The sequence below is a fragment of the Macaca mulatta genome, chromosome 14 (genome assembly GCF_049350105.2).
Source record: "Macaca mulatta isolate MMU2019108-1 chromosome 14, T2T-MMU8v2.0, whole genome shotgun sequence".
NCBI classification, from domain to species: Eukaryota; Metazoa; Chordata; class Mammalia; order Primates; family Cercopithecidae; genus Macaca; species Macaca mulatta.
In genome coordinates this window covers 57,459,329-57,484,549 of record NC_133419.1, presented here as the reverse complement: position 1 = coordinate 57,484,549, position 25,221 = coordinate 57,459,329, and the positions used below count along the sequence as shown (strand labels likewise).

The 25,221-nt window shown below is 46.9% G+C and overlaps 1 protein-coding gene and 1 long non-coding RNA gene across 5 annotated transcripts in view; both read left to right on the top strand.

Annotated features, from left to right (window-relative positions):
* Window positions 1–25,221, top strand: part of TUB (TUB bipartite transcription factor) — an 87,801-nt gene that overhangs the window by 27,392 nt on the left and 35,188 nt on the right. The gene's annotated exons all lie outside the window — the stretch shown is intronic.
* On the top strand, window positions 14,170–23,534 carry LOC144334565 (uncharacterized). Its single transcript, XR_013404541.1, has 4 exons — window positions 14,170–14,211; window positions 16,203–16,361; window positions 21,593–21,649; window positions 21,780–23,534. It is a non-coding gene; the product is annotated as an uncharacterized LOC144334565 (long non-coding RNA).

The window sequence follows — 25,221 nt, the reverse complement described above, 5'->3', positions numbered from 1 at the left end:
GAAGCTCTGTGTCAAGAACTGGGGACAAAGATCAAATATATATTTCTTATTGTGTGCACTGGTGATTGATTTTTCTTCTAGTTATGCATCTTCTTCTCCTCCTTTTTTGAATGCCTGGGTAATTTTTGATTAGATGATAAATGTTTTAGATTTTACAACGTTGGGCTTTGTTTTATCCTTTAATAGTTAATGCTGGGCTTTGTTCTGACAAACAATTAAGTTACAGGTTGAGTATCCCGAATATCTGAAACCTGAAACACTCCAAAATCTGAAACTTTTTGAGAGTCAAATGATGCTCAAAGGAAGGGCTCATTGGAGCATTTCAAATTAGGGATGCTGAACAAGTAAGTATAATACAAAGATTCCAAAATTTGAAAAAGTCCAAAATCTGAAACACTTCTGGTCCCAGGCATTTTGGATAAGGGATATTCAACCTGTACTTGGAATCAGTTGGATCCTTCTGGGGTTTTCTTTTAGGCTTTGTTAGGGCAGGTCCAGAGCAGCCCTTGGCTGAGGGCTAAGTTGGCCTCACTACTAAAGAGTGCTCTTCTGAGGACCCTCCCTGATCTGATGTTCTGTGTATTAGGAGGTCTTTCTACTTGGACTGGTAGGAACACAGGGTATTTCCAGCCTTCTGTGAATTTCTGAGATTGCTCTGCTTACTTCTCTCTGTGGTTCATTTCCCAGCCTTGGGTCATTTTCTCACATGCATGTGCAGTACTCAGCCAGAGATGAGGGCAGCCCTCTACAGGCCTCCGAAGCACATTCGTGCATTCTCTCCCTCCCCTCCCTCCATCCCTCCTTCTCTTTCTCAGTCTCTTCCTCTCTCACTCTCTAGCTCTTGCTTGTGGAAACTCTTTCCAGGGAATAATCAGGGCACTGGCGGGGCTCACTTTATTTGTTTTCTTTCCTCTGGATCATTGTCTTGCACCGCCTTTTGTCCAATGTCTGACTGTTGTTTCATCTGTTTCACCTGGTTTTTAAATGTTAAGGCAGAGACGTAAATCTAGGCCCTGTTACTCCATTGTGACTGAAGGCAGAAGTCTCTCCTTAGTTTTAGGCTCACCATTTTAAGTGCTTACCCTACATTCCCAACTGGATATCACACAGACCCCTCCAACTCAATGCATCCAAACTAACATCTTCTCTCACCAACCTGTCCCTCATCTTCTATTTCCTGTCTCCTGGGGAAAACCCAGCCCCAAATCTTAAAGGCCACCATGACCTCTTCTTCACCATTCCCTGATATTTAGATAAAATCCTTTCGGTTTCGTATTCTTTGTTAGTCCCAAATCTGTGCATCTCTTTCTTTCTCTCTGGCCACCAGATCACCTAGGTCCTCACAGTGTTCAGTCTAAGTGACCATATAGCAGCCTGCAAACTGCCTCTTTGCCTCCAGCCTATCTTACTCCAAGCCATGGGCCACACTGAAGCCAGAGTCACTTTTCCAAAGCATAGATAGGATCATATCATCCCCCACTTAATGTATTTCAGTGGATTCTCTAAAGCAGGGGTGTCCAAATTTTGGGCTTCCCTGGGCCACATTGGAAGAAGAAAAATTGTCTTGGGCCACACATAAAATACACTAGCACTAACGACAGCTGCTTCACTTTTTTAAAATTTGCAAAAAAATTTCATAATATTTTAAGAAAGTTTACAAATTTGTGTTGGGCCTCACTCAGCCATTCTGGGCCATGTGCAGACTGCAGGCTGCAGGGTGGACAAGCTTGCTCTGAAGCTTTAGCACAGAGCCCTGCATTCTTAGTGGAGACAAAAGGCTCTTTACTATCTGGTTCCTGTTACATTCTCCAGCATTGTCTCCTCTCCTGCCTCTCCCCACTGCCAGCTGCACCAGCTCTCCAAACTCATGTACTCTTTTCCATTTCTGGGTTTCACCTGTAGCTCCTTCCATTTGTAGTGCTCTTCGCTGTCTTCACCTGGTAAACTTCTCATCGGCCTTCAAGACTTGGTATCACCTCCTCCAGGAAGCCTACTCAGATGTTCTCAATCATATGCAGTGCTAAACTTTATCACAAGCCTTAGTAAATTTACATCAATCATGATTCTATCCAAATCTGCTACTGGGCTGTGATCTGTCTGAGGGTAAGAACATGTCTCACTTGGCTCAGTACCCTCAGTGGAGAGCCATGCACAGAATAGATACTCATTATAAGTGCACTGGATGAAGGAATGGAGGTGTGGAGCCATGGCTGGTGGAAATGAGATCCAAGGCCAAATGCCCTCGAGTGGCCTGGAGTCCCAATAGCAGAAGGGCTCCGTGCAGCAGGGTCTTCCTCCTAGATTCAGTGTTGAGCTTGAGAGTTTGTGCTGCCTCCCTGCTTTACTGCACAGGGGCTAACCTAAGGATCTTGCCGTTGCTACATTTATACCTTTTGTTTCAAAGGGAGCCCTGATGAATCATCCAAACCTGAGTGGAGCCTGAGCCCCAGGGAGGGTCCTTGGGGTGGCTGGGCCATCTCCTGCATGTGGCTTAGAAACTGTGTCACAAAGAGGCTGATGCATCCCAGGACATATTTCTTGAAAAAAGGATGTGATGAAGGTCTTTGATGACTGTGACATGCCACATGCAATATAACTCTGCTAGAAAAGGTCCCATTTGCTCATCCATTTTAATAATTATTTATATCTTTTACTGTCATTTGATTACAAGCACCGTGAAGGCAGGACCGTGTCTTTTTTTTTTTCTTTCATTGTTGTGTCCTCAGCCTACAGTGAATGTACACAGTGAGCATTCAATAAATAATTTTCAAATGAATAATAATAGCTAACGTATGTTGAGGACTTATACCACACATGATTCTAGGCCATTTAAACATATTAACTCATTTAATAGTCACAGTAACCCTATGAGGTGAGTACTGTTATCATTCTCATTTCGCAGATGAAAAATTAGACACAGAGTGGTTAAATTGCCTGAGGTCACAGTAAGCTTTCAAAGGTTTGATGAATGAATGAATAAGTGAATGAATGTTTTAATTTAAAGTGTCCACAAAAAGGGATCCTCTCACCTCAGTCTACTGAGTACCTGGGACTGTAGGAATATGCTGCCAGACCCAGCTAATTTTTTTTTCTTTTTTGTGGAGACAGGGCCTCATTATGTTGCCGAGGCCAGTCTAGAACTTCTGGTCTCAAGCAATCCTCCCAACTTGGCCTCCTAAAGTACTGCAATTACAGGCATGAGCCACTATGCCTGGCTGAAGGCTGTATTTTTTAAAACAATCATCAGAGCATCAGACTTTCCATAATTTGGACTATTCGTACTCAATATCAATTAATATATTTCTCTATATAACATGTAATGTTATGTAATTATATGTAAGATTAAATATATGCAATTAAGTATGATAATATTACATATAGCATATATCATTTGACATTACTGCATGCCAGACTCTGTATTGTTTTACATAAATTATCATATTTAATAGTCATAATTCTGTCAAAGAGATATGAGAATCCCTGTGAATTCCCATGGTATAGCTAAGGCTCAAAGTGGTTAACCTCAAAGACAGAGAGCTTACTGCAGAGCAGGATTTGAACCCAAGTCTATTTGACTCCATATTTGTGCTCTTACCTGCTTTGCCATCCTCTCTTCTGTAATCAGCCCAAAGCATGGTCTACCTTGGGCTTTCCAAACTCTTACCCTTCTAGGAAGCTACCAAACCCTATGGCATAGTCTTCATTTCACAGCTTAACCCAAGAGGGACTTTCAGTGCCCCAGACAGGTTCTCCCAACCCCCATCCAGCAGGAAGAGCTGAGGCTTCCACAGCTCAGACCTTGTGGTGTGTCGTCCTGCTATTTTAGAACTTGAAGGGTGCCATATTGGAGGCCATCCTAGACCAACTAAATCAGAGTCACTGAGAGTAGGGCCCAAGAATCTGAATTTTAAATAGCTCTCCAGGTGATTCTGATGTCTAGGCAGATTTGAGAACCACTGGCCCAGGCCCAGGAAAGAGACAATGGATACTCCTCAGGAAAAGAAGTAGTGGCTTATTGCCCAGGCCACCTTCACAGCACCTTTTAGAACCATGGTGGCATTATGTGGTGTATATATACATATACACACACACACATACACATACACATAAAATAAAATAACATTAATTTTATTGTGTAATTTTATTGTTATGTAATTTTATTATATAACCATAACAAAATATGTATGTAATCACTACATATTCATTGTAGTGAATTTGGAATACATAAAACAATATAAGAAAGAAAAATAAGATGACCTGTAGCCCCAGCACCCAGAGGTAATTCCTACTGACATTTTGATTAATTTTCATCTTTAAATTTTTAATTGAGGTATATATAGTATACATGGAAATACACAAATTCTAAGTGGACAGCTTATGATGAATTTGCACAGCTGAACACAGACAGTCATGTTAACACTACCTGGACCAAGAAACACAACATTGCCAGCACCCTAGAAGCCGGCGTTGAGCCCTTTCCTGATAAATGCACCCTCCCAAAGTAGTGATCCCGACTATTAGCATCATAGATTAATTTTGCCTATGTTTGACATTTATATAAGTGGGATAATTTATTATCTACTCTTTGAGGCTGGTTTATTTTGTTCAGTATTAATTTGCAAGATGCATGTATGTCAGGCATGTAGTTATACACTAGTTCATTTATTATTGCTGTATAGTATTCGAATGTGTGAATTGTAGTTTGTATATGCATTCTACTGTTCATAGGCATTTGGGAAGTTTAAAGTATTTGGCAATTAGGAATAGTGCTGCTATGAGCATTCTTGTACACATCTTTTGGTGTATGTGTCTATGTGTTTCCATGAGGTACGTACCTAAGAGTGGAACTGCTGAATCTTATGTTCCATTCTAGTGGATGCTGCCAAAGTTTTCCAGAGTGGTTGTACCAGTACACTTTCATCAGCAATATATGAATCCCAGCTGTTCCATATCTCCACCAATACTTGGTCTTCTCTGTCTTTTTATTTTAGCTGTTCTGGTGAGTGTGTTGCCTGTGGTCTTGTGGTTTTACTTTACATTTTCCAGGTGAATATAATGAAGTTGAGCATCTTTTCATTCATGTACTTCTTTTTAATCTTTTACTTATGCACCCACTCCTGGTAATCCTTAATTCATTTTTTTGAAAAAGTGAATAAGGCCAAAAAGCTTTCCATAAGTAAAATGTCCTGGTTAAAGTACTATTTTATTTTTCCCTTCAGCGAAGTCTATCATCTTAAAAATAAGTGACATCTAACTAGAATATCTTAAAGAAAATGTGTTTTCTGCTCTTCTGTCTCTTAGCTCTTTCTTCCTATGCTTTTGCTAACCTCTTAACTTTTACTGGTTCCACAATAAAATTGCATCCTTTTGGGGGATGTAATCTTATGAGATAATTGGCACACATATTCTCCAAAGAAAGACTAGTAGGACCATTAAAACAGAGGGAAAGCTTAAAGTCAAGGTAAGACAGGAAGCTTTCAAGTAGCTAATGGCCAGGACTAGTTGTTCCACTGGGAACCGTCAGGAGGGGAGCCCAAGGAGTGCAGTTGTGAGCATCTGAGAGTGGATGCTGAAAATGAAGTTGTTTCTTTTATTTGTTTTGTGTTTTGCTCTGTTACTGAAAAAAATGGGCTTAAATTCTTAGGTGCTACTTTGAAAAGGATCTCAGGTGTTATCTGAAAAAAATGTGTAGTATAAGTTTGTTCACAAATGGCAATTATGTATGTTTGCGTGTGCCTATATCCTAACGACGTTGTGTAAACTGTTTTGTCATCTAAATTTTTCGTGTAACATACTTTCCCATATTGTTAAATATTATTGGACAAATACTCTTTTTAGTGGCTATATAATAGCTCTTTTGTGGATTTGTTGAAATTTAATCATTCCTTTATTTTGGTTATTTCCATAATTTCTAAATTCTCAGTGATGAATATATTTGTACATAAATCTCTATACTCTTATGATCACTTTCTTAGACTAGCTTCAGAGAAATGAAATTAATAGCTCAAAAAGAATGAATCTCTTTAAAGTTCTTTGATACATTCATATTATCACATTTCTTTTCAGAAAGGGTGTCAATCCATTCTCTCCCCACAGTATCTGAAGGGCCACCCTCACTGCATATTTGCCACCTTGGCACTCAGTTCAATTGCAGTGTCTCTTGCCATATAGAAGATGGTGATTTTTACCTAATAAACCTTTATGGCTTCTGGATTTAGGAACATGCTTAGAAAAACTCCCCCACTCCCTGCACATAACTAGAAGAATACTCTCTAACATGTTCTACTTACAGTTTTCTTTTTTATAATAAACCTTTAATCCTCTGTTATTTGTTTTTGTATGGGATGTAAAATAGGGATATAACTTTATTTGCCCCAAATGGATGGCAAGTTGATCTCTAAGCCACTTACTAAATAATCCAATGTTTCTTCAGTGTTTTGAAAGCCCACCTTTATTGTAAACCAATTTCCTCTATATACATGGAATTATTTCTGTACTGCATTGGTCCATTGGTCATTCTCACGTCAATACCACTGTTTTTGGTATAGATTCCTAGTACAGATGAATTATTGGAGATTCATAGCACAGTTTGATAACTGACATGGTAAATGCCTCCTCATTCTTTTACAGTTACAAAATTGTTTTGGCTAACTTGGAAAATTGGCTTATTTTTCCAGATGAATTTTGGAATAAATTTGTCCAGGTGAAAAAAAATCTACTGCATTTATGATTAGAATGGAATCACACCTGTCAATTTATTTGACAAAATTGCAGTTCCATACAGGAACAGGGGAAGCATCTCCTTTTATTAAGGGTGTTAATATAAGTAAAATTGTTGCTTTGTTATTAATAGAATTGTAGTTTGTTTTCATGTATGTCCAAGGCATTTCTTGTGAAGTTTCCCTAGATAGGTTATTTTTTCTACTGCTTGTGTGAATAGGACCTTTCTTCTTTTCTCCCTCTCCCTCTCCCTCTCCCTCTCCTTCTCCTTCTTCTTTTCTTTCTTTTTTTTTTTTTTTGAGATGGAGTCTCGCTCTGTCTCCCAGGCTGGAATGCAGTGGCGCAATCTTGGCTTACTGCAAGCTCTGCCTCCTGAGTTCATGCCATTCTCCTGCCTCAGCCTCCCATGTAGCTGGGACTACAGGTACCCACCACCACTCCCCGCTAATTTTTTGTTTTTGTATTTGTAGTAGAGATGGGGTTTCACCGTGTTAGCCAGGATGGTCTCGATCTCCTGACCTCATGATCCGGCCACCTTGCCCTCCCAAAGTGCTGGGATTACAGGCGTGAGCCGCTGCGCCCGACCGGACCTTTTTAATTATATTTTTAAATTGGATGTTTCTGATATGTAGAAAAGCCACTTATTTATGGATAGTTATTCTGTATTAATCAATGCCACTGACCTATTTATTAATTCTAATAGTTTTTCAGTTAATTTTCTTAGATTTTGCTGGGTAGACAGTTGGATATGCAAATAATGATCAATTTATCTTCTTTAATAATTATGTGAAAAAATAAATTATTGCATTGGCTAGAACTTATAAAACAATGTTTAGTTATATTCTTTATCCTGTCAACTATACTTCTGTTCCTAGTTTACTAATAAATTTCTTTTAACCAGAAATGAGTGGTGACTTTTATCCAAGACCGTTTTGGTATCTGTTAAAAACTTACGACATTTATCGTTAGACTTATTAATGTGATATATTATATAAATAGGGTTGCTCATATATAAACCATCTTTCCGTTTCTGGAAATGGAATGAGCTCTATATGGTGCATGTTATATTTTTCATTCAACTTACTTCTAGGTTTGATTTGTTAATCTTTTATTTAGAATGCTAAATATATTTTTAATAAGTAAGGCTGTTAAGTAGTGGAGTTTTAGGTATCTGGGGAGTCAGATTTTTATATCAGGGTTTGATTAACCTTGCAAAATTAGTTGGTTGCATCTCATCTTTTTTTGTGTATTGCTGAGTGATTCCTCTAACTCAATAATTGTCTGTTTTTAAAAGTTTGAAATACTTGGCCAGGCGTGGTGGCTCGCGCCTGTAATCCCAGCACTTTGGGAGGCCAAGACAGGCAGATCACGAGGTCAGGAGATGGAGACCATCCTGGCAAACAGGGTGAAACCCCGTCTCTACTAAAAATACAAAAAAATTAGCTAGGCGTGGTGGTGGGCACCTGTAGTCCCAGCTACTTGGTAGGCTGAGGCAGGAGAATGGCATGAACCCGGGAGGCGGAGCTTGCAGTGAGCTGAGATCGTGCCACTGCACTCCAGCCTGGGTGACAGAGTGAGACTCTGTTTCAACAACAACAAAAAAAAATTGAAATACTTGTCCCCAAATTCATCTTGGTCTGGCACGTTTCTTGTCTGGAGCTTTTTAGCAACATTTCCAGTTTCTTCCATGGTTATTAATCTAATCAACTTTTCTACTTCTTTTTAAGTTTAGAGATTTATATTTTCTAGAAAGTCCATTGTGTTGAGATTTTTAATTTATTAGTCTAGAAATGTAGTAAGATTCAGATGTGTACAGTCTCATTTGTATCTTTGATTACAGCCCTTTCTTAAAGGTTTGACTCTTTTATGGTCCTCTGACTTTCCACATGGCCCTCCTTGAGTCTGGCAGGGGCAAGGGCTGGAGAGAGAGAGAGAGAGCGTGAGCAAGCGAGAGAGAGCGAGCAAGCGCACGTGGGAGTAGGGAATGGTTGTGGGTCCACGTCCATTTCCATCAATTGGAATGGATATGTCTGAGCCTGTAGACGTGTCCTCACCTGCATGCCATGTCATCTCCCAGCCTGAATGTCTGTTCTGGCATATCTATGTGTACACCTAGATGTGTGTCCTGGCATATGTGTGTGTGTATGTGTTCCTCCATATATGTGTCAGCATGCATGCACGCGTGGTATTCTGCAGCCATGGAGATTTCCACTTTGTGTGAATATTGTGTACATGTTCCTGTGTGTACTGTACCTGTGTTCATACATGTACATGGGTGTATGTGCCTGTATAAGTGTCACTGGGAGGCATGTGGCACATCTGGCTAAAGGGATGGTAGAGTAGCTCAGCACAGCCTTGGTGCTTACATGGCTTATTCTCTACCATATTAAACAGTCTCTCAAAGGACCAGAAGGTGAAAAGCAGGTGGGTTTGGGCAAGGGGTAGGGTGTGGAGGCTGGCCTGTCCTAGAGTTACTCTGTCGTTACTAACCCAAGTCTGGAGCCCAGGCCTAGATGCTCAGCCTGTCTCCCCTGGAAACCCCCTCAGCTAGACAGAGAAGAGAGGGTTTACTGTAACTCATCAGTCAGGGCAGCTGTCTGTTGTTGCCATGGAAATCTGAAGGCAGCATCTTCTGCAAGGACCAGGATGTAGAGTCTAGAGAGGACAGGCTGCACCAGCCTGGTAGGATCAGTCTGGAGTGGCCTGTGTGTGTGCATGTGTGTGAGAGAGAGAGAGGTGGGAGGAGAATACAAGATAGTGAGCTTTCTGAAGTGGGTGATGCATACCTCACCATTGCTCTCTAAGGCCTCAGCCATTACTCTGGATTATTGCTGGGTGGCACTGTAAGAAGGTGTGTACCCCTGAGATGGCTTCCCTGTGCCCATCAGGACCCGGTCTGGCCTGAGGCTGCTTTTAGAGTGTGCTGGGACCACCTAGACAGATATGCTGGTATCTGCCCATCATGGGCCCCAGAGCCCACCCAGCGTCTGCTGCACACAGGCTCCTCCTTGCTCAGATGATGGGGGGGTCCAGGAGGGAGGCCCTTACCCAGGCCACACAGACGCTAGGTGATGGGAGCAGACAGACCGAGGCCCCTCACCCCAGGACTCAGCTCTGCTGTTGATGGGCTGGGGGTGAGGGCAAGGACAGGGCGAGGGTACAGGATAATGATTAGGGGACAGGATAGGGTCCAACCTTCAGGTGGAGCTGAGGGTTGGAACAGCCAAGGACAGTGTGTGCGTATGCCACCGCTTCAGTCTAGCAAGGCATAGGAAAGGGGCACCACCTTGGAGTCCTGATAGCCCCTGTGGAGTTGGAAGCGGGAGCCCTGGCCTCCCTGCTCACTTTCCCACCAGCCCCTCCGCTCAGGGCCCTGTGCTTTCTGATCCCTCCCTGTGACCAGGGGAGCCTGGGCTCAGTGTTCACTGCAGCCTGGGCAAGGCCCTCAAGCCCCCAAGAGTCCTGCTGTCACAGGGCGTGGGAGGAGCTTCCAGAAGCAGATGGGCGTCCTTGTTTGGGTTGAGGGTACTGGGGAAAGCAGGTAGGAGCTGGCTGCTGGAGCCGCCTGAGGCTGGGTCTGGAGAACACGGAGGTGTTTAGCCAGCAGTCTGGTCCTATCCCTTCTCAGGTCTCTGAAGTCCTCCCTGCACCTCAAGCCAGGGCCTGACTTCCAGGGAAGCAAGCTGTCACCGTGAGGAAGTGCACCCTAGCTTTCCCACCTCATGCTACCAGGATGCCCCTCACTGCTCCTTAATCTAGGGCATGGGCTCAGAGGGCTGGCTGGGGTCTCCTGTCCTAGAATGTGGGGCCATATGGGAATGCCTTGAGTGTGTGAGGACCATATGGGAATGCCTCTGCGTAGGGGTGGCGTGAGTGTGTGCTGTGACGTGTGAGTTTGGAGAGAAGTATAGCTAAATGATGGGCACATGTGTGTGGTGTGCATGCTCATGCTGGCAGGGATAGGCGGGGGAACGTCGGGAGTGTCAGTGGGTTGTGGCGGGCAGGGTGGGGCATCCATTTCTGTGTGAAATGCCTGGGGGTAGGGAAAAGGTATTTGGCGCAGTACATGTGAGTACAAAGTACACGAAGGAATTTCGGGTACATATGCACATGGGAGCCTTTGTGGGGTATGGTTTGGATATGTAGGTGGCTGTGTGTGAGGCAGAGCTGGAGGAAAATCTGTCTGTGGAGTGTCTGAGGTGATGAGTGGGAGGCAGCTGTCTACAGGTCAGCTTGTCTCTGGGTGGTATAGGGGGTGCCATGTTATTGTGTGTGATGCAGTTTGGGAGGGTGAGGGGTGTGCAGGCATGTCCCCAAAACAAGTGCATGGTGTGTCTCAGATAAGGTGTGGGGGCAGTGATGGGAATGAACTACAGTATGTAGGCCAGGTGTGTGGGGGAAGGGCAAGCGGGCATTTCATTCTCTCCACACCTCACGAGTTAGGAGGCGCCATTTTCCCCCTCAAAGTTGAGGAACCTGAGGCCCATAGAGTGGAAACAAGCTGGCTGGGTCACATAGCAGGGACTGTTAGACTCTCAGGATCCCTCTGGCAGCTCGCAAGCTAGGCTCTAGAGGGCTGGGGAGGGGACTGGCCCTCTGAGTAATGGCAGTAATGGGGGGTCCCATTCAATTCTTTAGGGTGACTGTCCTGGAACTGGCCCAGAAACGGCTTATGAGAATCAATTGCGCAGTAAAGGAAGATGTTTGTAAGCCCGTTGCTAAACATAGCTGTTATTAAGAATCAAACTGGCCAGGCACAGTGACTCGCGCCTGTAATCCCAATGTTCCTGGACCAAACTGAGGGTGGGCTGCTTATTCTCAAGGCCCAATAACCAGATGCAGATGAACTGGGAGAGAAGGGAATTTTTATTTCTATAACTGGTTACAGGGAGAAGGCCTGGAAATTATTGCCAGACCAACTCAAAATTACAAAGTTTTCCAGAGCTTATATACCTTCTAAACTATATGTCTGCGTGTAAGTGTGCATTCATCCAAAGACATAAGTGATTAACTTCTTTTCATCTATAACTAAGATTTGAGTCCTGAAGACCTTCCTCTGGAGCCTCAGTAATGTACTTAATCTAAATGGGTCCAGGTGCCAGGGGTGATTACCCTTATCTTGTCCCCTGCTAAGTCACGGAGGTTTGGGGAGTTTCTTCAGACCCCCAATAAAACTTGTTTAATCTTAAGCAGGTCCTTTAAGAATTCCTTCATTATTCTGTCATGCTTTAAGGCAAAACTCTCGCTAGGCTTTTGTTCCATTCCAGCCTTTGTGTAAGGGCACTGCTTCTGTCAGCTTTTAATATTGAACTTCACCAGTCGGTCAGCACTGAAACAGCTGTTACGGAGGCCTGCATTAGTGACACCTGGCCTGCCACACCAGCACTTTGGGAGGCCGAGGCAGGAGGATTGCTTGAGGTCAGGAGTTTGAGACCAGCCTGGGCAACATGCTGAGACCCCCATCTCTACAAAAAAATACAAAAGTTAGCCGGGCATGGTGGTACATGCCTATAGTCCCAGCTACTCAGGAGGCTGAGGTCAGAGGATCACTTGAGCCTAGGAGGTCAAGGCCACAGTGAGCCCAGATCACACCACTGCACTCCAGCCTGGGCTACAGAGCAAGACCCTCTCTTTCAAAAATTAAAAAAAAAAAAAAAAGAAGCGGTATAAATTTAACGTTAAATAAAGTATGTTTACAAAGGTAATACACTGAAAACTCACCACCTCCTATTCATTTTACTGCCTGTCCCTGCACCTGTCTGTTGTATCTGTGGGGTGGAACTGCCACATGACTGTGCACTGCTGAGCATCTCCTCCCACCTCTGTGCTCAGTCACATCACAGATTGGCCACGGCGAGGGTGGCCAGACCAGGGAAGTCAACAGGTGCTGCACATTAAGACCAGATTTATTGTTTTGTTGATTGTCTAGACGTAAGAAAGTGATGGGAAAAATATTACTAATGCAGATTAAATTTTAAAGGGTATCATGTTTATAGCTGCTCCATGGTGAATAGCAGAAAACAAAGATTTTTCCAGTGTCCCCAAACTATTAACCTATTCAGCAAAGAAATCACTCAGACCACCAGTGAAGGAGTGAAGTTCTGACATGTCTTTGTTGTTTCACTTTCAACTTACTTGTTAGCATAAATGAAAATATCAAGCAACATTAAGTTGGAACTACAGTAATTTGTCATTGCAACCATAGGTTGGCTACAGATAAAGAGTTAGGCGAAACTCATTGAGCGGGTTGATTTCTGGGACAATCATCTGGCTATATGGAATTTACAATAAAGAATATTGGATATTTCATTAGTATTCGTAAATTATGTGGTATACATCCTTTGTGTCAGTAAAATTTAGAGTGCACTTATTGAGTCTATGCATGCAGACATTTTCTGGAGAGCTTGTTGTTAAATGTCACTGTTAACACCCCGTAGGCCCTCCATTACACTTAGTCCCAACACATCTCCTTACTGTGCAGAGGGTGAGGTAGGGTGGGGTAGAGGGACAGGTGTAACTTGCAAAGACCCTGGGAGCAGTGTCTCAGATTTCCAGACAAACTGTGGCTTATCACTAGATCAGCTTGACCTCCTCCCGACCAGGGGCACTGGGGCTCCCGTTCATTGATCCCTTCTCTGTACCAGGCTCAGGGATTTACAGGTCAGAGGAAGAAGACATGGTCACTGCCTGTATGGAGCTCATAGCCCAGCAGAGGAGACATCCAGTCACAATTAGTCACACCCTGGAGAGTACAGGGGCCAAAAGGAAGGAAATGCCCAGCTGAGGCAGGAGGGAGACTGGGACAAGAGGAGCTGCTCAGTGGAACAGTGCCTCTCAACATTTAGTGTGCAGCATCCACAGATCTGTGTTAAAAATGCAGAGATTCTCTTTTGGCAGGTCCGGGCAGGGTGGTGCCCAGGAGTCGACAGTATGCTAGGGGATGGTGAAGCAGGTACCCAAGGGCACACTTGGAAAAGCCTTGATCTGAAGAGACAAGAGGGTGTGTGCTGAGGCAGGAGATGAGAAAGTTTTATGGGGAGATCTGCTGGGAGTTTAGAAGTGGCTGGAGCAAAGCCAGTCTGGAGGGGAGACAGCAGAGCAAGGCAGGAGAGGGGTCAGGCGGCAGGTCCTGCAGCCTCACAAGCCTCATGGAAGAGCTTGGTTTATATCCTTTGGAATGAGGAGCAGTGGAAAGAGCCTTGTCAGCAGACAAGTGACATGCTCAGGTTGGCCTTTAAAAGTGTAATGTTCCTGGAGCAGGCAGAACTGCAGTCCAGGAGACCAGAAGGAGGCTGGGGACATGTGAGGCCTCAATCTGGGCAGAGGCACTGGGGACAGGGGAGGGGACCGATAGGAGGGCTTCACAGGTAGAGCCGCAGGTGAGATGAAGAGGGTTAGGGTGGCGCCTGGGTTTCTGGGGTGATGACTGAGTGAATGGCAGGACTATGCACATGGCCAGAAAATCAGGAGGAAGAGCAGGTCTGGAGTAAGGTGAGTTGCTTTGAACCTGGAGAGTTAGAGGTGCCCCTGGAGGGGCCCAGAGGCATTTGGAGCTCAGGGGAGCCATCAGGAAGTAGATTTGGGAGCCCCGTGGACAGGTGGGAAAGCCAAGAAAGTGAAGAGGTCACCTGTGGAGAACACAGTCACAAGGGTCCAGATCTACTGCTGAAGGGCCAAGAACTCAGGCCTGTTTGGACCTTGTTTCTGGAAGGGGTGGTCCAGACACCAGGTTCCTCCATGCAGGAGAGCCAGAGAGGGGACAGGAGAAGGTTGGAGGAGGTCAGAACCATGGGTGGGGTTGCTGGCCACCTCTGGCTTAGGAGCTGGAGGCCACAGTGGTTAGGAGTCATGGGGCCTCAGTTCTAGCTCCAGCCCTGGCTCTGCTACCAACTTGCTGTGTGACCTTTGGCAGATCTCTACCCACTCTGGGCCTCAGCTTCTTCATCTGAAAATAAGAAAGCTGGACCATACCACTGATTTTCAAATGACATTTGGAGCCCCAGGGTCACCCAGAGCATCTCCAGGAAGCAGGAGTTGAGGGTGATAGGGAGGGAGAGGCTGAGAGTGTGGAACTCTAGTCCCATCCTGTCCCCAGCTTCATCCAGAGCCACTTGCATTTATGTTTTCTGTTAGCCTCTTCATGACAGGATGTTTTCCAACTGAAAACTACTGGGCCAGAAGATCCCTTATACTGTTGTACGTATTTGGGGTCTGTGAATCCTTGCCAACATAGAAGCTGATGGAGTCTGAGGAATAACACACGCTGAGAAAACCAAGCATCATCATTACAGACACTATGTGAACTCCCTGCCTGCCACCCACACAGCACAGTCACGGTTATGTCCACGCTTACGTAGGCCTGGACTCTGCCTAGCTGTGCATGATTTCAGCAGTGGATGCAGCTCAGTTTGCCCCCACCTGATGGCTGGCTCATCCCCAGCCCCAGCCTTCAGGGTGCCCCAGTGTGGGGCCTGTGTGGCCCTGGCCCTTCTCTGCTGCCCCAGTGCTGTGAAGCCACAGGTCGGCCTCCTCGTTCCTTGATGCTCTCTGTCATTGTCTCTACAAATGCAGAGAGTCTCTGAACAGGACACAACACATTTCGTCCTTCCTTGGGCCTGGCATCAGCAACGATGCCACCTGTGTGGGAGAGGACTCAGCGGGTAGTGTCCTGGCTTCCCTCCAGCCCCACAGAGCTTCCCTCAAACCTCAGTGACAGCTGGGCACGCTCAGTAAACTGAGGCAAGCCTGGGCCTAGACCAGTGTGTGGGGGCGTGTGCTGTGGGGAGGAGGATGAGACAGCTGGCCTCAGGATGGGGGCGGAAACACCCTGCGGTGCCTCTACAGGGAAAACCAGGGCCCTTCAAGCGTGTGTGACCTCAGATCCCAGAGAAGTCGATTCCTGGCTCCCCTCCTTGTCCCTCAGAACAGAGCCTAGGAGTTGGGGAGGGGCAGCTTTGCTCACCCCTTGCCCTGGGATCCTGGGGTGCAAGAGTAGGATGAGGACAGTCAGCTCAAAGGGGACAGAGATCTTGCTAGTTTGCTCTGTGCCTCTTTAGCCCACACTCATGTCCCTGCGTACACTGGCCCCTCCCATTACCTGGAAGTTGTCCTGCCCCCTGTCGCTGCCCCTACCCCTAAGAGATCCAGATCCCCAAATAAGGCCGCATTGGGCCCCCGGATCCCAGCCTTGGAGATAGTGCTTTTGGGGAACTCCAGGGACCCCCAGCTCCCTTGCTACTTCAGGAACAGTTTGGAGGGGGTGACCCCTCCAAAAGTGACCCCCCCATCACCTCCTCGGCATCCCAGATAGGGCTCAGAAAGTTGCTCCAAAACTGCTGGGAAGAGACCCCACCTCTGGAGTTCCTTCCTGCTCCTCCTCCTCTGTTCTCGGTTCCCCAGGACTACGGAGGCTTCAGCCCGTTCTCACTTGGCAGGGTGGTCGGTGGGGCAGGGTGACGACTCTCGGTGTTTCCTGACAACAGGCTGGGGGACTCAAGCACCACTGTGAAGCTGAAGAGTGTCCTGGAGACGGGGGGCGGTGAGACGGAGTCTGCCCAGGCCACGCCAGTGGCCGGGGTGTGGTCCTGGGCCTGGGGAGGGTCGCTGTTTGAGAGGAGGACGCAGCTTTATAAAATGACTCCGTAAGTATGGCCTGGGCAGGTGGGGCCGCAGGCCCCCACTGCCACACCTGGGACCGCGGGCATGGACCAAGAGCTCCTGCAGCAGGAGACCCTGCCACAGGACGTGGGGAACCCAGAAAGCTTGGGAGGTTGCAGTCCCGGGGAGACACACATGTGTTGGCTGAGGCGGAGGCTGGCTCTTGGCCTCTAGAGAGCTAGGGAGCCAGGCATTGTCAGGGGCCTATGGAGGGCTCTCCCAGATGCTCTAGGCTACTGGGCAGGGCCTTCCTCTGAAAGGGGTGTGTGTGTGTCTGTGTGTGTGTGTGTGTGTGTGTGTGTGTGTGTGTGTGTGTGTGTGTACATACACATGAGGGGTTGCAGTTTCTACCGTGGCTGCTGGCTCATAATAAAAGCCTTTTGAACCCAGGACCCCAAGAAGGCAGGCTCACAACCTTCTTTCTTAGGCATCAAAGACTCTAGAACAGTGGTTTGCATCATGAGAAGCCCTAGGAATATTTTTAACACGCACATTCCCAGGCTTTGCCCACAGGGACTCTAGGGCAGGGCCCAGGAATCTTTATTTTAGAAAGCTCCCTGGGTGATTCTGACAGGCTGCAGCTGGGGGAGGAAACCACTGCTCTTGGGGGACACCTACCCCAGGCCAGGAAGCCCAGGCCCTTGCCTACAGGGCCACCTTAGACACTCAGACATTGTCTCTGGAAGGTGTTCAGGTCATCTGCACTCTCATGGGAAGGAGGGGCCGCCATGCTCTTCAGTAACCTCTTCCTGAGGCACAGGAGAAAGCATGGAGCACAGAGTGGGCCCCAGAGGAAGGAAGGCTCAGGAAGGGGTGTGACGGAGCATCAGGGCCAGGGACTGCCCCATCACAGTGTCTGGGCCTGCTGAGGCCCTCACAGCTCTCTCAGGGCCCAGCACCTCCGGTCCACAGCAGCCCCTGTCCAGCCACGTGGGTGAGCCTGGGTCCTCCTGCATGGACACGAGGAAAGAGAGATGAGATGTCAGAAAGGACTCCCGGGAGATGAGCGTACACAAGGACAGTTATGAAATCTCTTCCACAGAGTTCCTTGTTAGCATTTTAAATGTCTTCTTAAAAAAGAATTCAGTTAATTCAAAATGACCTTTAGAAAAAGAAAGTAAAATAAATGACCTTTAAAACCCTCATAACTGACATGAAGTTTACTGACTTAACTGAATGAACATGAAGACAGCGCCAAGTAGCCGACTGCACGTTTGCTTCCATGGTTGAAGCTGGAGTCAGAGGCCATCTGATTCGGTTTTTTCCCATCTTGCTGGCCCAAGGATGCACATTCATTTTGCCTGAGACTGCACATGTCCACACCTCCTGGCTGTGAAGCATCCCGGAGTGTTCACTCGACCCAATTTGCTTAGTCAATCCCCAAGTGCTGAACCTTTGGGCTCCTTCCAATTTCTTGCTATTATAAATATCATGGCTATGAATATCTCCGTACAAATTACTTTCTTAGTATTTTACTGGGAAGCATTCCCCAAGTGGAACTACTAGGTTAAAGGGCATGAACAATTTTATAGCTCTTGTCACATATTACTAGATGGTTCTCCAGAAATATTGAGCCCATTTACTGTGACACCAGTTATCTATAGCTGTCCCCACAGCCCTGCAGTATAAAGGTTCATCATTTTAATTTATTTTTAGCTGTTTTATTTACTTTCTTTTTTCTCATTTTGCGATTTTGGTCAGGAGTGGTGCGGCAAGTTGTTGTAATGCCGTTGTTTCAATGATCGGTGACATTGGACATTCTCTGAAGGACTTTGAGAACCTGATGGGCGTCATTTGTCCTGCAGGGATATGGCAGGATTGGTCCTGAGTCTAAGAGCTGGATCAGGACTGGAAAAATGGATAGCTCTGAGTTTTCAGACTTACTCAGTTCTCAGTCTCCCAGCAATAGGCCAGCATGTACATCAGGGCCATAGTTTCCAACGCTCTGAGGTTGAATGAATATGGTTTTAAAACAGCATCACTTGCCCCAGGGAGAAGACTGAGATGAAGGGGAGAAGGAGAACCCATGGCCCCATGCTTGTCCCCACCTTGATGGACTGTGCCTGAGCTCCACTGGACAGGCTGCACAGCCTCTTACCCCAGATGTAGCCTTCTGGGTTCACAGATTACCATATTATGCTTATGACTGTGGCCATGGGGATAAACCAGATTTGGGGCTTGTAGCATACCTGCCTGTTGATCCTAATGACCATCCAGGAGCTGTACCAAGAGTTTACCCAGTGCCTGTAAAACCAGGACTCATGGTGGCTAGAGAGGGCTGGCTGGCTAAGATCAGTAACATTTGTTGAGGTCTGGGCCCTCATGTCTTGGCTGAGGTCTAAGCATGGGGAGTTGTGGAAAAGGAGGGTGTTAGGGAATATTGACCTAAGTGGGGTCAAAAATTGTGGCCTGTAGATAATGACACGGGGCTCCTCAGTGATACCAGGAACTCAAGGCAGAGACAGTGAGAGTCAGGGGCATGAAACCCAGTGATGGAAACTAGGTGCCATGGCTGTTGCAGGTAGGGCCACAGGGCCTCCTGGGATCTCAGAGCAGACAGGCCAGATGAGGGAGGAGAGTAAGTCAGGGCAGACATGGCTGGTGGGGCAGGAGGAACTAGCATAGGGTTTGAAGTCAGCAATTTAAATCATAGTGTCAGAGGACTCCACAAACTTGGGAACAAATAGACAGTTATGGATACTCAGGATATTGTTGGTAGGAGCAGAAGAGTGATTTGTGCAACCAAAAGAGGTCTTGGAATCCCAGGGGCCTCTCCATGTTGAAGCAGGATTCTAGGGGACGAGAGGACACAGGGCCAATGTATAATATAGGTAACAAGGCCCAGCCTCTTGGAGGAGAATTGGTGGAAGCTGCCAGGGGATCATCATTCCAGACCACACCTGGACTTGGGAAGGGCCCCTCTCTGCAGAGGCCAAGCCAGGATCGTGGCCATCAGGCTAAGGGGGAAGTGTGTACGTTGCTGGGGTAGCAGGTGTCTTGGGCCCACTAAGGTCCTCCAGGCTTTGGGAAGGAAGCAGACTCCCTTTCCCTCTCATTCCTGGCCTGCTCCTCATGGGGCCAGGGCTTTGGTGGTGCTGGGGCAGGTGGTAATGGACAGAGGAGACATGGCATGTGCCCCAGGTTCCACAATGGGAGTGAGACAGAGTTAAGATGTGATTTCATGTGGTAGAAGTGTGAGTCTTAGATTCAGGTAGACCTATACCTTACTGTGTGACCTCAGTTCTCTCTGTGCCTCACTTTCTTTTCTCTAAAATGGGGATAGTCATACCTTCCTTATAGAGTGGTTAAGAAGATTGAATGAGAACATAATACATGACAGCACTCAGCAAGAATAGTTGTTAACAAATGTCAGTTTCCTTCCATTTGCCTCTTCTAGTACCTAGAGCAGAGTTGAGTGTATCTGTGGGCCCAAATAGGCCTCCACTGTAGACGGAGTGAAGGGTGAAGGAAGGGACAGCATGCCCTCTGGTAAACCTAGGAGCAGAGCTGGAAGAGCAGCTGTGCTTCAGGGTTTATCTGACCCAAGGGTAATGATGAATTTGGTGAAGTGGAGGGGTTAAAGCCTGGCAAGTTTCTGAGCCTCGGTTTCCTTATCTGAAAAGTAAGTTGTGTGTGGCCTTGTGACAATGCATGGGAAGCCCCTAGCACTACTCCTGCACATAGTAGGAGGTCCACACATAAATGATGGTGTGGATTCTGTGGTTGCAGACCCTCCTCTTGCCCTCAGAGTCATATCGCTGTGAAGGGTTTCTCTCTGTGAGCTCAGAGTCCAGTCTGGGGTTGGTCAGACATGAAACGGGTTGTGCATGGTGGTCAGTGCTTGGGCAGTGGCTAATCATGTCACCCCAGAGTTGGCCAAGGAGGAAGGAGCCCAGAGGGAGGCTGCCCTGAGGGCCCCTGAGGCCATAGGGGCTCCAAGGGTACTGCCAGGGGAAGAATGGGCACTCTGCAGTTCTCTCCTCTATCCCCAGGGTGTTTGGAGAGTGTCCAGAACCAACAGGTCTGCTCAGATGCTGGACATGAAGTTCCGTTTGGCACACAGCATGACAGCCTTTTCCCCTGCAGGAGCATTACCAGGGGCAGGAAGCATGGAGGTGAAGGGAATTGGAAGGGCCTGGCATGAGTCAGGAATGAGCAAGGATGGGGACAAAAGCAACTCCGTGCAGTCCAGAGGGAGCTGGCCCCTGTACAGCTCTGCGGCCTATGCCCTGACCCTGATCCCAATCCCAGGCAGTTACTGTGAACAGGGTACTGAGTGATGAACCTCGTTCTCTGGAGGCAGCAGGGCTGTGCAGAGGGTCCAGACAGCCTGGAGAGAGATAGGCCGAAGGTGCCCCAGACTTCCCAGGGCAGCCAGCCTGCTTGGGGCAGTACCGCTCAGGAGCTAGAGGAGTCCAGGGTTCTGAATCCCAATCTGTCGCCTGCGAGCTGAAGACCTGGGGCAAGCCTAGCCTGTCTGGCTCCTCATGCCCTCTTCGGAGCGCACGTCTAGGAAAAGTATAGTAACCACGGGTGTTCGAGGACTTCAGCACTGGTTAGGAAAGCAGGTTGAAGAGGTGTGACAAGACCTGCACAAACTCAGCCTGCCAGCTGTGCAGCCCCTGTACTTTGCAAATGACCTCTAGTCCTTGTCACCCTGGGACAACCCTGGATCTTTCTGGACCTGCCTGAATCCTCTGGACAACCTTTGCAGCCTAATACCTTCCCCCAATGCACACACATTCACACACACAACCATCACCGTGTACAGATGGAGCTCCTTCCTCTCAGTAAGTTTCTGACCTCCATCCTGCCTCTCCCGCTCCAGGCAGCTCCACTCCTAGCTCCTGATCTGCTCCCATTCTTCCACAGTCTGGCCTCACCAAATACTGGTCTGTGAAATGGCCTCACTCCGTAAGTCTGACACCAACGAGGTCCGGCTTCTCCAGCTCTTCTGGCTCCCCACCTCCTCCAGCAAGATTTAAAAACAGTCCCTCTTTACTGAGCATGTGAGAGCCGGCACAGGGCATTGCTGCTCCATTTCCTTTCTTGCTAAGTCAGGGTCTAGGAGAGCACCCACAGGGAGTCCTGCAGCCCCGGGTTTGGCCCCTAGCTCTGCTCCTCACGAGCTGTGTGAATTCAGCTGGTTGTTTTACCTTTTGAGACCTGCTTCCTGATCTATAAACTGGAAATAATAATAGTACCTTCTCTCTAGACTGTCGTAAAGATGAAATGGGACTCTATATGCTTTCAGCATGGTGCCTGGCACAGGGTAAGCGTTTAATAAATGTTAGCTACTGTTACTATTTTGTGCCTAAGAAAATACTTACAGTGAATGACAGGAAAAATTCTCCTCATGTATTCACTTAACAAATATTTATTGAACTCCTGTTTTCTTCCAGGCACTGTACTAGGCACTAGGGATACAGCAGGGAGCAACACAGTGAAAACTCCTGTTCTCAAGGAGCTTCTATGCTGGATTCCACAGCTACACACTCAAGTCTTTGCTGTCAGCCCTCTTCTCCCTTAGTCTGCACCTTCCCCTGAGCCTCTGCCTCAGTCTCCTCCTGGGCTCAGGACTCCCTGAATTTCCCTCTCCTCACATGTCTTCTCCCGAAGCTCCAGATGCACTTTTCCAGTCACTTGCAATGGGTTAGCCTGCAGACACTCAAACCTGGCACATCTGAACAGTAACTCACAATGCCCAACCCCTTCTCAAACCTGCTATTCCCACTGGGTTCTCTGAGGAGTCACTGTCCAGACCCCTCTTCCTCCAACATGCAGCTCTTCTATCATCATCGCCCCCACCACGAATAGCACTTAGTGCAGGCACCATGCTAAAAGCTTTTATTAAATCATGGAATCCCTTGACGTCCCTAAAAAGCGTTCCACTTGTTTGCAGATAAGAAAACTGAGATGGAAATGGTTAAACAGCCTCAGGTTACACAGTTAGGCAGAGCCCAGACGAAGAGCCCAGGCTGTCTGGCCTCAGTTGTGCTTTTCCTGCCGCTGTGCTGTCCTGCCTCGGGTCCCATGGGCTTGCCTCAGCTGTACCACTCACCCCAGGCCCCTCCTTGGCGCATCCAGCTCTGCCCTGGGCTATTGAAGAACCTGCTCACTGGTATCTCTGCTTCCCTCTGGCTTCGCCACAGACCCTGCTGCCAAGGCTGCCCCTCCCTCATAGGCAGGATCACTTCCCCAACGCCACCACACCCCTGCACCCCTGCGATTTCCCATTGTTTACAGGCAGCCTGGCCCTGTTCCAGACCAACTTCCCCAGTCCCATACAACGTCTCCAAGACCCTTCTTCCCTACTCGTTCCCCACGTGTTACAGCCAGGCAGGCCATCCACCCCAATGCTTTCCTAACTCCCGTGGCTCCCTCGCCCCATCTACCTTTACTGAGCTCTGTATCCTTTAATACCCAGCCTCAAAGGCTGTCTCTGCTGCAAAGCCCTGCCTGGTCCCCTGCCAGACTCCTCTGGCTCTCTCTGCTCTGCCCGCATGGGTCTTCGCCTCTGGCTGGGTTGACTTCATACCGCCTGGGATTATTGTTTGTTGTCTGTGTCCATCTGTGTCCTCCAGTAACCCATGATCTTCACAGGCCAGTGCCCTGTGTTAGTCATCTCTGGATCCCCGTGGCTGATGGGGCTGGGTGCAGTGAGAGCCTCGGTACTGAAATGAACAGACCCGGCCTACGAGGTCATTCTGCGATTTGGGGCAGGAAAGATCTGAGTTTCTTTCTGCACTTCCATTGAGTCCTGCTGTAGAAACCACAAATGGGGAATGATCGTTGAATCCCAGAAGGCTGAGCAGGAAGGGCTGCTGCAGGTCATTTGTGTTAATTCTTTATCTTTGAAATGTTGGAGTGAGGCCCAGAAATGAGAAAGACGTAGCCCACGATCACTCCGCAGGGAGGAGTTGTGGTTAGAATTCAGACCCCTGGCTTCTAGCCCAGTGTCCTTTCTGCTTTGCTGAACCATTCCATCTTTTCTTTGCTTTTTCTTTACACAAATCACCTCCTACAATAACAACAATTGCTTATGCTGAAAATCAGCCCAGTCTCATACCTCTGCAACCTCTCTTTGTCCCCTTCCAGATAACCACAGGACACTTTATTTTACACTTTTGTCATAATGATTTTATACTCTCATTTTTAAATTTAGTATTATTGGGGGGGGGGGGTTGGGTAATTAACCCTAAATTCTTGTAGAGAAATTAAGTGCTTAGAGTATATTTCTGGGTTGCTTATTTTCTTCCATTGAAGTTTCACATGAGATTCCTGTCCATCATCACATTGCTTCAGTTGTTGCCACTGTCTATTTTCGTATCTAATGGGATTGGTGCTCCTCTCATTAGCCATTATCAGAATTGTCTTTACTTTTCTTACCTGTTTTGTTTTTGTTTTTTGCTTTTTTTCCCTTCCAGATAATCTATACCTGGGTTATCCAGAGGAATTAGGGGCAGAGGAGTAGCTTATCTCAGTCTGCCTTAATCCTGGGCATCCACACAGGTCAGCTGAATTGGGCACTCTTAATTCATGGCTCTGAAAATGGAAAAACATGGCCATTGATTGAGAGAAATAGGCAAAAAAGAGAGTAGTGGTGGCACCAACGCCCTGACTACCCCAAACTCTCACTGTTGCCCACTAATCTGCCATCCTGGGATGTGGGGCAGGATGCCCGCACTGTGTGGGCATGCTGTCACGGGATGGTGGAGCTGGCGTTGCTGATCGACACTAGCCAGCAAGTCAACATGACCACATTGGCTTTCTTATCACAGAACCCACGTTCACAAACTATCTTGGGGCTCACCCTCCTTTCCTTAAATCATCACCACAGGGAAGCATAAAAAATCTCTGTACATTATCAAGTTTCAGAATCCCCTTGGAATTTTGCTTCGAACTAAATGAAATCTCATTTAGGAAGAATGTCTTTAAAATAGTCTTCCTATCATACAGAAATACATTAGGAATCTCCATTTCTTCAAGTTCTTTTTATAAATTTCAATTGCATTTTATAATTTTCTTTATATGAATCACAAATCAGTCTCACTGGTATTATTTTAAAACTTTTCATATGTAGTCTTGTACCACTGTAAATGAGATCTTTTTCATTTTCATTTTGCAAATGATAATTTTTTTATAGAAATGTTCTTGGCTATTTTTCCATCTTATTTGGCAACTTTACTGAACTTTCTGATTCTGGGGGTTTTCTTGTTGATTCCCTTACATTTTCTCAGGCCCCGTACAGTAGATCACTTGTAATAATATAAACCATGAGTCCTCCTTTCTAACATAGTAGACTAATGCCTGTTCATCAATGCCCCCCTCAGGAATTTTAAAGAAATACAAGTAGTTGGGGCCTCCTTGGTCCCCACTGAACCATGACTTCAGTCTCAGCCTTAGGGCTTTGGCCTTCGGGTGCAGGGATGGGAGGTGGATTCCAGACCTAAAAGTCTGCAAAGGTAGAGAAAACCTGGCTTCTCTAAAAGCATACCAGTATAGCTGCAGACCAGAAACTTGACTACTTTGTAGGAACTTTTAAAAATGTTGGTCTGTGAGCAAGGGAAGCGAGTGAAGGATTTGAAGCAGCAGGTGCAAGGAGAGATTTGCATTATGAAAAAATCACTCACTGCCATGTGAGAACAGACTGCAGGGGGGCTGGAGGGAAAGGGGGTGCAGATCATTATGTAACCACAGCTAACTCTTACTGCCTGTTTTAAATGGTTTACATATATGAACTATTAAGTCCCCAGGACGGCCCAAGGCATACATGTGGTTCATGGCAGAGCACGTTTGAATTGTTCCTAAGCACTCATCACCTCGACTCTTTTTCACAGAGAG